A 14,758-nucleotide genomic window follows, 5' to 3' on the forward strand; every position below is an offset into this window, starting at 1 on the left:
AAAGTGTTCATGCATGTGTAAAGATGATTCAACCCATGGTGAACTTTATCCATTTGTGTTGTTGGGACTGATAGAACCACTGTCCTAGTTCACTGTGCTTGTGTAAAAATTTCCCTCTGTTGTATTCCTGGGAAGCAGGAGGTCATACAGCCTCCAGGAGTCACAGCGAAAGGATCTAAAGCAAGAGGACACAAGAAATGCTTTATAGTCATAATAAAATAAAACCTGTGACAGTGCTGCTTCTCAACTGAGTACCTTGAGTCAGTTGCAGCGGAGAAACAAAACACTTGCACTGCAATGTAGAGAAGAGCCATTCTCTCAAGCACAGAAGCAACAACAGGATTGGAAGACAGATGTAAAATGAAAACGGCATCGAACCCCGAAAGCACCACCCGTATCAGCACAAAGGACGTCTTTGGTGTGTGCACAAGGACGATCAGTCATGCTTCTTGTCTTATGCCGAGTCGTTTCCGACCCATGACACCACGGACACATAGAGAAGCAGTGTGGCTCAGTGGAAAGACCGCGGGCTCGGGAGTCAGAGATCATGGGTTCGAATCCCGGATCTGCCACTTGTCAGCTGTGTGACTGTGGGCAAGTCACTTCACTTCTCTGTGCCTCAGTTACCTCATCTGTAATATGGGAATTAAGACTGAGAGCCTCACGGGAGACAACCTGATTACCCTGTATCTACCCCAGCGCTTAGAACAGTGCTCTGCACATAGTAAGCGCTTAACAAATACCACCATTATTATGTCTCTCACAACGCCCTGCTCTCCATTTGCAATCGTTCTGGTAGTGTATCCGTAGAGTTTTTTTGGTAAAGATACGGAAGTGGTTTACCACTGAGCACTTAGTGTGAGCAGAGCACTGTACTAAATGCTTGGGGAAGTATAATACAAATGATGGCATTTGTTAAGCACTTACTATGTGGAAAGCACTGTTCTAAGCACTGGAGGGGATACACGGTGATCAGGTTGTCCCACGTGGGGCTCACAGTCTTAATGTCCATTTTACAGATGAGGGAATTGAGGCCCAGAGAAGTGAAGTGACTTGCCCACAGTCACACAGCTGACAAGCGGTGGAGTCTGGATTTGAACCCACGATCTTTGATTCCCCAGCCCGGGCTCTTTCCACTGAGCCACGCTGCTTCTTGACAGAGTTGGTCAGCATATCACTGGTCTTTCCAACATCATAAGCTTCCGTAGGTGAAATTCTCCATTAGTTTCATATTCTTTGAGCACTACAAATATACACACATGCATATCTATATATACACACACATATCTATATATACACACACACATCTATTATAGCTATATATCTAGATATATAGCTATATCTATATATGTGAACACAAAACACTATTTTCAGCTTCCGCTTTTGATTCTGCCTCAGTTTTATAATCTTTCCTAAACCCTGATTGCTGATTGCCAGAAGAGCTGGAGCAGCTATCCTGAGGGTCCAGGAAATGCAGGTAGTTGACTCGAAAGCATCATTTGAGGTTGCGTTTCACTCAACCTTTAAACCATTTCTTCTTCCCTCCCCGCCAGTGGATAACCGTGAGGCAGCACGGTCTAGTGGAAGGAACACGGGTCATTAGCCTTGGGCAAGTCATTTAACCTCTCTAGATCTCGGGTCCCTCATTCACATTAGATGGAAATAATTTCTTCTTCATGGGGATGCTGAGAGAAGAAAATGAGATACTCGTGCAAATGCTTTAGAAAAAGAAAAAAAAGTCATACGAATTTAAAGGTGTCCTTATTTTATTTATTTGCGTTTACCATCCACCAGCTGTTCGTTTTCTTCCTGGATTCCCTTCTCTTCACATATCCTCCTCACCAAAGTTGGTTTCAGTGCTTTTTGCTTTAGTGCTGGTAAACCGGCTGCCTTCAAGGATCTCGTTGCTTGTGACCCTGCCTCTCCTTTTGACGTTAAGAATGGTTCGGAGGTGATACCGCTGAAACTGCTTGGGCAGTAGGATGTTACCGTTGTGATAGGCCCTGTTTAGGGCCACTAGATATCAGAAGTCATTGATTGCTTTGGGAAGGGGCCGATCGGGCTGCTTGGAATATTTCCTCCCCGGGCAGAACTGTAGGCCCTGGATAGACACCAAGTGCCCATGTCCAATCCCCAGATTGCCTCAGGGATTTAAGTATCTTGCGGCTTTTGGCAGAGATCATCATGGTTCGTTCCACTACCCAGATGGGCATTAGCCCTCTAGATGCTTCTCTGAATATTTATCTAGATGATATATAAAAAAAAAACGGATTGTGCAAAACCATTTCCGATTGGGTAAATACTATGCGCCGCCTAGAAATTGCCTGTGCTGTTCTCTCAGACCGGAGAGAACTTAACATTCAAAACAAAGGACATTCATGTGGAAAAAAATAAATCAGAAGTCGAGCCTGCCTCTTAGAGCTGCTCAGCCTTGTGAAGAATATTGGAAAACATTCAATTTAGAAACACTAGTGTTAATGTCGGAGAGGCAGTGCCTCTCTTCCCCCTTTTTCCTCTCTCTCGTCCCTCTTTTTTATGGTATTTGTTAAGCGCTTATTATGTGTCAAACACTGTGCTAAGTACAAGGGTAGGTACAAGTTAATTAGGTCAGACACAGTCCCTGTCCCTCATGGGGTTCACAGTTTAAGTAGGAGGGACAACAGATATTTAATCTTCATTTTCCAGTTGACGAAACTGAGCCTCAGAAGGTATCTGAGGCTCAGAGAAGTTAAGTGATTTGCCCAAGGTCACACGGCAAGCAACTGGAAGATGGGATTAGAATTCAGCTCCTCTGACTCCTGGGCCCATCCTCTTTCCACTGGGCCTTGTTTCTCTTTCGCTCCTCTTCCCCTTTCCACCCACCTCCTTTCTTGCATCCCCCCGAGAGCAGCATGGCATGGTGAATAGAGCATGGACCTGGGAGTCAGAAGATCGTGGGTTCGAATGCCGGCTCTGCCACTTGTCTGCTGTGTGACCGTGGGCAAGTCACTTGACTTCTCTGAGCCTCAGATACCTCATCTGTAAAATGGGGAATGAGACTGTGAGCCCAACATGGAACAGGGATTGTGCCTACCTCCTATCCACCCCAGTGCTTAGTACAGTGCCTGGCACAAAGTAAGCACTTAACCAATACCATCATTATTATTGTTACAATGTTTGGCGCATAGTAAGCTCTTAAAGACCACAATTATTTCCCCCAAAGGCTCTCTCATCTCATATCTACCTCCTCCCCCAAATCTGGAGCCACTCCATGAAAGCAGATTGAAACTCATCTTAGAGATTTAGGGCAGGTTCTTGCTTCTTGTCCTTTCTATATGATCTTGAGGACAAAACTGTCTGTCTCATATATTCACAAGTCTCCAGAGAAGGACATTCTATAACCGCCATTTACATACTAACATGTTTCAATCAATGCATTAGTTTGTAATCCCTGGTGAGGAAAACAAATTATTAATAATAAACTATCTGCCTGCAGTTTTAGCTCATTCTTCCTTGTCCATGGTATTTATTGAGTGCTTACTGTGTGCAGAACATTGTGCTAAACCCCTGGGAGTATAAAACAATAGTGTTAGTAGGCACAATCCCTGCCCTTGAGGAGCTTAAAGTTCAGTGACTCCCCAATACCTGTGTATTCCCAGCACTTAGCACAGTGCTCTGCACACAGTAAGTGCATAATACAATTACTGCTATTACATACCCCACAATTATTAACTGCTAGTGGTAAGACTTAGCGTCTAGACTATGTAATCTTAAAATAACCCAGATAAAAAAAATCCAGATCACTTGAGGTTTGAAATACCCTCTTTAGCTCCTACTTTGGTGTTCAATGCCAAGAGGCTTTTAGATCATGTTGAGAGGCCTTGTAGAAACCAACCTCATTTTTCGAATAAAAAGGGAGTGAATTAAGGAGAGAAGCCTATTTTTGCTCAGAATTTCCTGTCCTTTGTTGGTCAAAATTGTACTAAGCACCTAAATAGAAACCAGATCAATCAGAGGCAAGCAATGAAAATGATTGAGGAGTGAGAAAATACGGCTTTGTAGGAAAGGCTGGAGGAATATATCCTCAGCATTGGTGCTATTCTTCTTCTTCTTCTTCACTGAGAGCACTGCCCGAATGCAAAGCGCTGTAATAATAATAATAATGTTGATATTTGTTAAGCGCTTACTATGTGCAGAGCACTGTTCTAAGCGTTGGGGCAGATACAGGGTTATCAGGTCGTCCCACGTGAGGCTCACAGTTAATCCCCATTTTACAGATGAGGTAACTGAGGCACAGAGAAGTTAAGTGATTTGCCCACAGTCACACAGCCGACAAGCAGCACAGGCGACATTCGAACCCATGACCTCCGACTCCCAAGCCCGGGCTCTTTCCACTGAGCCACGCTGCTTCTCTGACTAAACACTTGGGCGCGTACAACAGAAGCAAGTCATAATCACAATCCCAAAGGAGTTTATAATCTAACAAAATAGACAGAGAATTGGAGCCAAACTACGCTCGAGGCTAGGTGTCATGTCTTCTAATTCTATTGAAATCTCCTAAATACTTAATCAATAGTATTTATTCAATCAATGGTATCCACTGAGCATCTGTCTGCAGAGCACTGTACTAAGCACTTGGGAGAGTAGATTACAACAGAATTGGTAGACATTCCTAGCCGACATGTTTACAGTCAGGGTTCTTTACACAGCAGGTGCTCAATATTACTGATTGCTTATTTACAATTAGTGGGAGCAGGAGCAGTGTGGCAGGCAATAAGTACAAATGCATCAAGATAAAATAGCTGAATAATTAAATATGAAAATATGCAAATAATACTTGGATATACGAGCTGAGGGCAGGAAGCAGCACGGTGTAGTGGATAGATCACGGGCCTGGGTTCCTAGCCTTAATCCTAATCTGGTGTTATTCAGTATGCCGACCTCTGAGCAAGATAAAGCACTGTAATCAATTCTTCTGCCCGAGGTCTTGGTCAAGGCTCATCTGTTGTTTCCAAAGGGAGATTTCAATCATCGATGATTAAAATCCACTGGGAAAATCCTCAAATGCAACTTTCACTTAACCAAAATCCTGTATCCTCTTCCCCTCTCATGCCCCCAGCCGGGGCCAGAGTTTCCCTGGGGATGAGGGGACAGGTTTCCGCTCTCTGCTGGAAATCTGTCATGACCCTGTTTGTAGCAATCTTCAAGCAATCAAAGAGGAGGGAGAAAATGGTTTTGGTTGCCCATTCCACCTCTGGGGAGGAAATTTCAGAATTATTAAGAGAAAAAGGAAATGGGGAAGACACTGGAATTTTCTCTAAATGCTATTGACAGGAGCAGAAACAGACTGCAGTGACAAAAATAAGTGGTAGTATTTATTGAGAACTTAGTGTGCGCAGGGCACTATACTAAGCGCTTGGCAAACGATTCAGTAAGTAGGCACAATCCTGGCCCTCAAGGAGGTTGCAACCTAAAGGAGGAGTTTAAAATCTAGCAGACAGAAAACCAGTTTTCAGAAGGCAGAGTTTTTCTTGAATGCGATTAAAGTAGCTGCTGAATTAAATACTGGTCAGTAAATACAATCGAGTCACTATTAATGGTATTTACTGAGTGCTTTACTGTGTGCAGAGCACTGTACTAAGCCCTTGGGAAAGTTCCGTACAATAGAGTTGGTAGACAAGATCCCTGTCCACAAGGACCTTTTAATCACAGGTTATGGAAGGGGGCAGACAATGACTTTCAAATCCAAGACCCAACTTGTAGACTACTAGGGTCCAGAGTCAGAAAACACAAGAACAGGGAAGTAGAAAAGAAAATGAATGAGTTCCTGCCTTTCTCCTCAGAGGGACAGAGAATGAACAACTCAGAACTGTTTTGGGATTTAATTTCAATAAAGAGAGTGGGAAAGAGAGTCGAGAGGATACGGTATCCTTAAAAAACACAACGAAACAATGAGGACACAGATAGAGGCCGACACTGCAAAAGAAAGGAGGTGGAGAACAGGCTCAGCAGAGCGGGGATGTGGAGAGAGGAGTTGAACATTATTCATTCATTCAACTGCTTTTATTGAGCACTTACTGTACGCAGAGCACTGAACTAAGCGCTTGGGGGAATACAGTATAACAATAAACAGACATTCACTGCCCACAGTGACTTTACAGTATAGAAAGGGGGGAGACAGACATTAATATAAATACATTACAGATATATAAATTATGGATATGTTACAGATGTACGTTGCAGATATTAACAGCAGGTAAGTATTGCACGGGTAGATCAGGACAAAAATGTGCATACAAAGTGGAGTTTGAAAAGAAACAGGGGAGAAGATACGAATGAATGTTAAGTTGAAGCTTCCTGGGAAAAGTGGAGCTGTTAGGTGATTTGCCCAACATGAGAAATGACTCAAGGAGAAGCAGTGTGGCCTAGTGGAAAGAGCACAGGATTGGAAGTTGGGAGACGGGCCGGGATGCCAAGTCCTCCTCTTTCCAGCTGTGATACCTTGGGCAAGTCACTTAACAGCTCTGTGCCTCAGTTTCTTCATCTAAAATGGGGACTAAATGCCTGTTCTCCCTTCCCTCAAGTCTGTAACCTCCACAGTCTGATTGCATTTTTATTACCCTGGTGCCTGACACTTAGTAGTTAACAAATGTCACAATTATTGTTGAACATCTTCTCCCCCTCCAAACTGTAAGCTCGTTGTCTAGCAACTCTGCCGTACTCTCCCAAGTACTTAGAGTGTGCTGTACAAAATAAGTGTGCAATTAATACCATTAACTGATTGACTGATAAAGGAAAATTGAGGTTTTTGGGAGTAGGTAACAAGACAAGTGCCAGCTCTGGGGCAGGGGAAATGGAAAAAGATTCAAGAACACCTAACTGTTGAATTCTTGGTAGGAGAAAGTTTGTGGGAGCATTTAAAAGTAGGACTAGTTACAGAACTACTATTAGGAATATGTAGTCAAAAGAGCACGGGCCTGCGGGTCTGGAGGACCTGGGTTCTAATCTCAGTTCTGCCACCTGCATGCTGTGATACCTTAGGCAAGTCACAACTTCTCTGTGCCTCAGTTACCTCATCTGTAAAATGGGGATTAAGCCGGTGGGACACGGACCATGTCCAACCTGATTAGCTTGTATCTACCCCAGTGCACTGCCTGGCACAGAGTGAATGCTTAAATCCCATTTTAAAAAGAAAAAAGCACCCAATTGCTGCTATGCTCTGTATGAGGCATTGGAAATTACAGAATAATGAAGTGACTCATTCTCCACCCATGAGGAGTTTACGGTCAAACAAAACACCAGACACAGCCAAGTCTCTTGAATAAAGAAAAGCTACAGAGATAATACATAAATAATGAGCTCGTTATGGGCAGGGATTGGTTCTATTTGTTGCTGAATTGTACTTTCCAAGCGCTTAGTACGGTGCTCTGCACACAATAAGGGCTCAGTAAATACGATTGAAATAACGGAGGCTATAAGTGAAGTATCAATTGCTTTACACGCATCAATGGCATTTGAGCAAAAATACAATGATGATAATAATAAAATTTTATTTTATTGTTTGGTGTTTGAGAAACAGCGTGGAAAGAGCACGGGTTTGGAAGTCAGAGGTCATGGATTTGAATCCCGGCTCTGCCACTTGTCAGCTGTGTGACTGTGGGCGAGTCACTTGACTTCTCTGTGCCTCAGTTACCTCATCTGTAAAGTGGGGATGAAGACTGTGACCCCCACGTGGGACGACCTGATGACCCTGTATCTACCCCAGCGCTTAGAACAGTGCTCTGCACATAGTAAGCGCTTAACAAATATCAACATTATTAATAAAAATAATGGTATTTAAGTGCTTACTATGTGCCAGGCACTGTTCTAAGCACCGGGTAGATACGCATAATTGGATTGGATAGTCTCTATCCCACAAAGCATGTACCATATGCAGAGCACTTTACTAAATGCTTGTGAGTACAATACAGCAGAGTTGGTAGACATGTTCTTTGCCCACAGTGAGCTTACACTCAGATATTAATAGAAATAAATGTTACGGATATGTACTTAAGGTCTGTGAGGCTGAGGACGCGGCGAATACGAAGTGCCCAAAGGGTATGGAAACAAGAAAAATATTTGATCCTTGCCTGTCTTCGTGGAGACAGCAATCTATTGATTAGAAAGGTTTGTGGGATCAGATGATTAGGCAAGGAAGAATTAGGAGGCAGTTATGATATCTTTTAGAAGTGAGTCAGATGAGAAAAAAAGAAACGCAAAAGGGGACTAATTGTGGCATCAAAATCATTAAGGAATCTCTTGACAAAAGTGGGAAGAAAGGGAAAAAATGAGAAAGTAGGTAGGATAGGGATATTTTCTTTCACAGTTGTCTTTCAAGTTAACAGTTTCTGAAAGGTGATGAGTAAACACGAATAGAATACAATCGAAAGAGAAAATGGTCAATAGAGCAATGATGCATTGAGAAAAGAATGGCTTTTTGTAAATAAAGCCCTTAAGTGTTTGTTTTCAGAATGCCCATTTATATTTTGTCCCCAGAAAAAATTTCAATAACAAAACTGCCCCAAAAATACAAACAAAAAAAATATCCAAGATAAGGTAATAAAAATAAGACCTGCTGTCCGTGAAATCACCTGGAACTCTTGGGAGGAGAGAGATACTAGGGAAATGCAAGGTTTTATTAAGTAAAATTCTTAGCAATATTTTAGTTCCCCACGTACACATATTTCTCACTGACAATATAGATTTCTAGTTGATACGCTAGGTGCCTGTAACCCATGGCAACAACAGCAATTACACTTGACACTGAAAAGCTCTGGTCTTGCAGACACTGTCACGTTAGTAATGGAACGGGATGGACCCTTGGGCCTTTTATTCAGTTCACTGAGATTAATCCAAGGGTAATGACTAAATTTAATTATTCGGGGTGTTTTGCACATGAGGAAATAATCTCGCCAAGTATACTTTTGAGGAATTCCTGCCTTTGTGTGGAACCAGTAATTAGAACATAAAGGCACCCCAGTAGCCTAAACAGAGTTAATATAATAAACAAGTAGCCACATGCGGGTGAGTAGCGTGGGGTTTCCTTAAGTGACCTTTTCTTTGACTGAGAGTTGTACAGAGAGTCTGTTAATTCATCTGCCACTTGAGAAGCAGCATGGTTTAGTGGAAAGAGCACGGGCTTGGGAATCAGGGGTTGAGTTCTAATCCCGGCTCTGCCACTTATCAGCCATGTGACTTTGGGCAAGTCACTGAACTCCTCGGGCCTCAGTTACCTGATCTGTAAAATGGAGATTAAGACTGTGAGCTCCACCAGGGACAACCTGATTACCTTGTATCTAGCCCAGCACTTAGTACAGTGCTTGGCACATAAGTACTTGAATGATAATTGTACATGTAAATTGTAAATGATTTGTACATTCCAAGCACCTAGTACAGTGCTCTGCACATAGTAAGCGCTCAATAAATACTATTGAATGAATGAATGAATGATTATTATTGTATTATTATTATATTTAATTATATATATAATTATTATTATAACACAGAGGCAGCATGGTTTAGTGGAAAGAGCACAGGCCTGGGAGTAAAAGGACCTGGGTTCTAATCCTGGCTCCTCCAATTATCTGGTGGGTGACCTTGGGGAAGTCGCTTCATTTCTCTGTGCCTCAGTTACCTCATGTGTAAAAGGGGGATTAAGACTGGGAGCCCCAAGTGGAACATGGACTGGATCCAATCTGATTAGCTTGTATCTACCCCAGTGCTCAGTATAGTGCCTGACAAATAAGTGCTTTACAAATGCAATTTTTTTTTTTTGAAGGGGATGCTAGTCTCTGCTCATTAAGGGACTCTGGGAGTGTCTCTAAATCTTAGTCCCAAAGCACTCTAATATGCTTACGTTTGGTCCCCGGACTGTTCGCGTGGACCAGTCTGCTTGGGTGACCTTGAGCAAGTCACATAACTCCTCTGTGCCTCAGTCACCTCATCTATAAAATGGAATTAAAACCATGAGCCTCCCATGGGATAGTGACTCTGCCCAATCTGATTCGCATCTATCTACCCCAGAGCTTAGTACAGTGCCTGGCATATAGTAAGTGCTTAACAAATACTATTTAAAAAAAATGTTTGTTAAAGGATTAGTCCATACCAGTGGCTTGCCAAGAAAGGCTGGGTTGGCCGCGAAGGGAAAGAGAAGCTGGGTGATTTTCTCCATGGCTCCCTCTCGGCCAGAAATGGTCAGTAGGATTAAGAAGATGAATAACAATAATAACTGTGGTATTTCTTAAACCCTTTGAGCTAAGCACTGAAGTAGATCTAAAACAGATCAGACATAGTCGCTGTTTCACATGGAGCTCAGTGTCTGAGGGAGAACAAGTATTTAATCCCCATTTTACAGATGAAGATGCTAAGGTAAATAAAAGTTAAGTGACTTGCCCAGGGTCACACAGCAGGCAAGGGACAGAGCTGGGTTAAGGACCCAGATTCCCCGACTCCCAGTCCTGAGCTCTTTTCACTAGGACGAAGATGTTCTCAAGGAGGTTGTGGTGGCATAGGGCCGAAGGACCAAATTGCACACGGTAGGAAGTGATACTTCATATATACTTCACAATATCAAATGATACCTCATTCCCCCCCATCAGCCTTCCCCTCTGCATCGCTTTCCACCTTCAGAGCCTTATTAAAACCACATCTCCAAGAGGCCTTCCCTGATTAAGCCCTCATTTCCTCTTCTCCCACTCCTTTCTGTCACCCTGATTTTCTCCCTTTATTCATCCCTCCCTCATCCCCACAGCACTTATGTACATATCTGTAATTTATATTAATGTCTGTCTTTCTAAACTGTGAGCTCACTGTAGACAGGGAACACATCTACTGACTCATATTGTACTCTCCCAAGCGCTCAGTAGGGTGGCCTACACACAGTAAGCACTTAATACAATTGATGTACACTCCCTGAATGACATAAAAATGACTGGATTGCTTCGCTGACTCATCCAGGCATTACAGGCGTACGATAAGCCTAAAGAAAAATTAAGTGATGCACCAGGGAAGCCACGCACACTGGCAGCACAGAGCTAAAGGATGTCACTATTCCCTACCTAAGCAGCGCACCGACCAAAGACAAGGAAATAGACAACCGAATCAAGAAGAGCAGCACATCCTTTGGGAGATCGACAGAGGACCACAGTGGTATGAAAGTAGCCTCCAGATCAAACTAAAATGCCCGCTGAGCTGCAAAACCATTCAACCCGTGGGCTGGAAGAACCCAACTTGCGATATCAGACGCCTGTGTCTACGGCAGTAGGGTTCAGAGGAGATGGCACTCCCGGGGGGCGGTATGGCCTACTGTATAGAGCAGGGGTCTGGAGTCAGAAGGTCATGGATTCTAATCCTGACTCCTCCACTTGGCTGCCGTGTAACCTTGGGCAAGTCACTTCTCTGGATCTCAGTTCCCTCAGTAAAAATCGAGGATTAAGCCTGTGAGCCCCATGTGAGGCAGGGACTATGTCCAATCTGCTTTGCTTGTATTCCCTCCTCAGTGTTTAGTACAGTGCCTGGAACACAGTAAGCACTTAAATACCACAGTTATTAACAACTGAAAGACTTGGACCCCACAGGAAGCTCCATGGCTGACATTCAATTAATTCAATCATTTATTTACCGCTTCCCGTGTGCGGAGCACTGTACTAAGTGTTGGGAGAGTCCAGTATGACAATAAACAGACACATTCCCTGCCCGCAATGAGTTTACAGTCTAGAAGACTTACTGAGTAATTCCATCAGGCTCATTTACAGGTTGTACTCAGTGACAAAAGGCAAGGCAAGATCGTCGGCAAGGAAGTTCTGGAAAGAAGCCAGTCATCCAGCATTGAAGCTATACTCACCTCAACACAGCTCCCCTAGGATTTGAGTGAGGGGAATGAATGCCAGCACGACACCCCAAACAGCTGTTTTGTGGTGAGCTGAAATTGGGAAACCAAAAGAAAAGAGGTCAGAAAAACAATGTTTTAAGAACCCAGTAAAACAAAGCCTCTGAAAATTGTGTGCCCCAGCTGTAAACTCGTTGGGGCTGGGAACGTATTTTATATTCTACTCTCCCAAGTGCTTAGTACAGTGCTTTGAGCACAGTCAGCGCTCAGTAAATATGACTGACTCCCTACGGGAGTCAATTGCAGTAGATCAGACCAGCATGGTGCACTGTCATCAAGAGAGGAGTGGAACTTTTTGAGCCGAAGAGTACGATTTGAGAGACAAGGAGGCCAAAGTGAAAACAAGCATCAAACACTTAAGAACATTCGAGTGTTTATTCTGCACAGAGAACGGTATGTGAAGTGCCTAGGAGAGTACATTACATAGTAGATGTGATTCCTGCTTTCAAGGAGTATACGGTCTAGCATCAACTCATCCTGGGGCAGTCTTTTTGTGCTCACAGTGAGATTTGGTCTTTTCAGTCATTCACACTGATAACTGAATTTCACCACTCAACACAAAAGAGAACTATAGCTATAAAACCCAAGGAAAATCAGCCTGAGTACAGATGCCAAATTTCTCCTAATAATAATAATAATAATGATAATAATGATAGGGAGTATTTGTTAAGCACTCTGTGCCAAGCACCATGCAAGTGCTGGGGTAGATACAAGCTAATCAAATTGGACACAGTCCCTGTGTCATACAAAGGTAAAGTCTAAATTCCCATTTTACACACGAGGAAACTGAAGCTCAGAGAAGTGACTTACCCAAGGATACACGGAGCAGAGAGGTGGCGGAGCCAGGATTAGAACCCAGGTCGTCTGATTACCAGGCCGGTGCGCTTTCCACGAGGCTGCACTGTGTTTCACCTTCTCTTAGTGACATGAGGAAGCAAAGGCAAGGCTTGTTTTAGCTTGCCTTGCATTCGCTTATCTTAGGACGACGTGATTTCTGAGTCAGAAGTCTTCATGGTTTAGAGCACTCTGTTTTTCCAGGTGAGAAGAGTCAGCTTTGGACACGGGCTCTTGTTGCCTCGAAAGAGACCAGATTGAAGGGGGCCAGGATGGGTGAACATACTGTTTAACATTTGGTCTATATGAAAGCATTGGGGGAAAAGCAAATAATAGTAACAGTGATAATTGTGGTAATTGGTAAATACTTACCATGTGTTAAGCACTATACTAAACATCAGGGTAGAGGTAAGGTAATCAGGTCCCACAGTCTAAGAGGGAAGGAGAATAGATATTGAATCCCCATTTTGCAGGTGAGGGAACTGAGGCACAGGGAAGTTAAGCATTTTGCCCAAAGTTACACAGCAGACAAGTGGCAGAACCAGAATTATTAATCAGGGCTTCCAACTCCCAGGCTCCTACTCGAAAGATAACATTCACCCAAAAGGAAATTTAACTTAGGGAAACTTGTAACCACTTCTCCTAGTCTGACCCCTATCACTCAAATGATCAGGGTAATCCAGTCACTGTGTTTTGGCTAGTAAGTTTCTCTTGATTTCAGGTCCTTACAAAGCACAGTCTCACAGCCTAATCAGTCTCTTTCCTCCTCAGCTGGGCTTCAGAGATCTCACTGGGTTCTCAGCTCAGTACATTTATCACTCTGGATAAGCAGCATGGTCTGGGAGTCAGAGGACCTGGGTTCTAATCTTGGCTCCACCATTTGTCTGCTGTGTGACCGTGGGCAGATAATTTCTCTGTGCCTCTTATCCCCTCTGTAAAATGGGGGTTAACACTGTGAGCCCCATATGGGACACAGACCGTCCAACCTCATTAGCCTATATCTACCCCAACACTTAGTACAGTGTAGGGCACATAGGAAGCACTTAACAAATATCTTATAAAAAGAGTTTGGTTTTAGATCTCTACTAATACCCTCAGAATCTCATTTCCACCTCTCAAAGCTACCTCCCCATCAACACCTCTGAACCCCTTACCTGCTGCTTAGCGGGATGCGGAGTTCTTCTCTCTGGGGCTTGGCTCCCCAGGCTCCGTTGCAACAAACACCAATCAAATTATCTTCTCACCCCTTCTCTCACGCAGATAATCCCTCTCCATTAATAGGTCTCTCAGCTGCTTTTCATTCCAGATTTTCTGATGTAGCCAACTGGGTTCCCCTCCAAGCTGAAAACCTCCCTCTCAATCATTGGATCTAGCAGTGGTGCTTTATTAGAGTACGTACAATGTGAGGAATACTGTACTAAGCACTTGGGAAAGTTGGTAGACACGATCCCTGCTTATGAGGCGCTTCCACGCACAGGATTCATTCAGTGAAGCAGTGTGGCGTGGTGGAGAGAGTCCGGGCTTGGGAGTCAGAGGTCATGAATTCTAATTCCGACTGCACCACTTGTCAGCTGTGTGACTTTGAGCAAGTCACTTTACTTCTCTGTGCCTCAGTTACCTCATCTGTAAAATGGGGATTAAAACTGTGAGCCCCACGTGGGAAAACCTGATTACCTTGTGTATTTCCCAGAACTTAGAAAGTGCTTCGCACATAGTAAGCGCTTAACAAATACCATCATTATTATTATTCATTGGTTGGCATATTAGATCCGCTTTGGTTCCCATTGCTTAACCTTATGTTTGAAAGACCCATTAGCAGCAGGGACAATTAGATATGGAAAGAAAGTCCTGATTTGTAGCTAACGACACCACATTCCAAGTGAAAAAAATAGAAATGTAGCAGATCTCTGTTCAGCAATATGGTCAATCACACAATTTGGGTGGTGAAACTGGATTGTAAATTCCTTGTGGGCAAGGAATGTCTCTGTTTATTGTTGCGTTGTTCTCTCCTGAGCGCTT

The 14,758-nt window shown here is 43.4% G+C and overlaps 1 long non-coding RNA gene across 1 annotated transcript; it reads right to left on the reverse strand.

Moving 5' to 3' along the window:
- Nucleotides 1-1,762: 1,762 nt before the first annotated feature.
- On the reverse strand, nt 1,763-14,168 carry LOC114809222. The gene is made up of 4 exons (XR_003756994.1): nt 13,894-14,168; nt 12,716-13,040; nt 11,861-11,938; nt 1,763-2,244 (listed from the first exon to the last, which is right to left on the reverse strand). It is a non-coding gene; the product is annotated as an uncharacterized LOC114809222 (long non-coding RNA).
- Between the last annotated feature and the right edge of the window lie 590 nt (nt 14,169-14,758).

This window comes from Ornithorhynchus anatinus, chromosome 2 (assembly GCF_004115215.2).
Source record: "Ornithorhynchus anatinus isolate Pmale09 chromosome 2, mOrnAna1.pri.v4, whole genome shotgun sequence".
In the NCBI taxonomy this organism is placed as follows: domain Eukaryota; kingdom Metazoa; phylum Chordata; class Mammalia; order Monotremata; family Ornithorhynchidae; genus Ornithorhynchus; species Ornithorhynchus anatinus.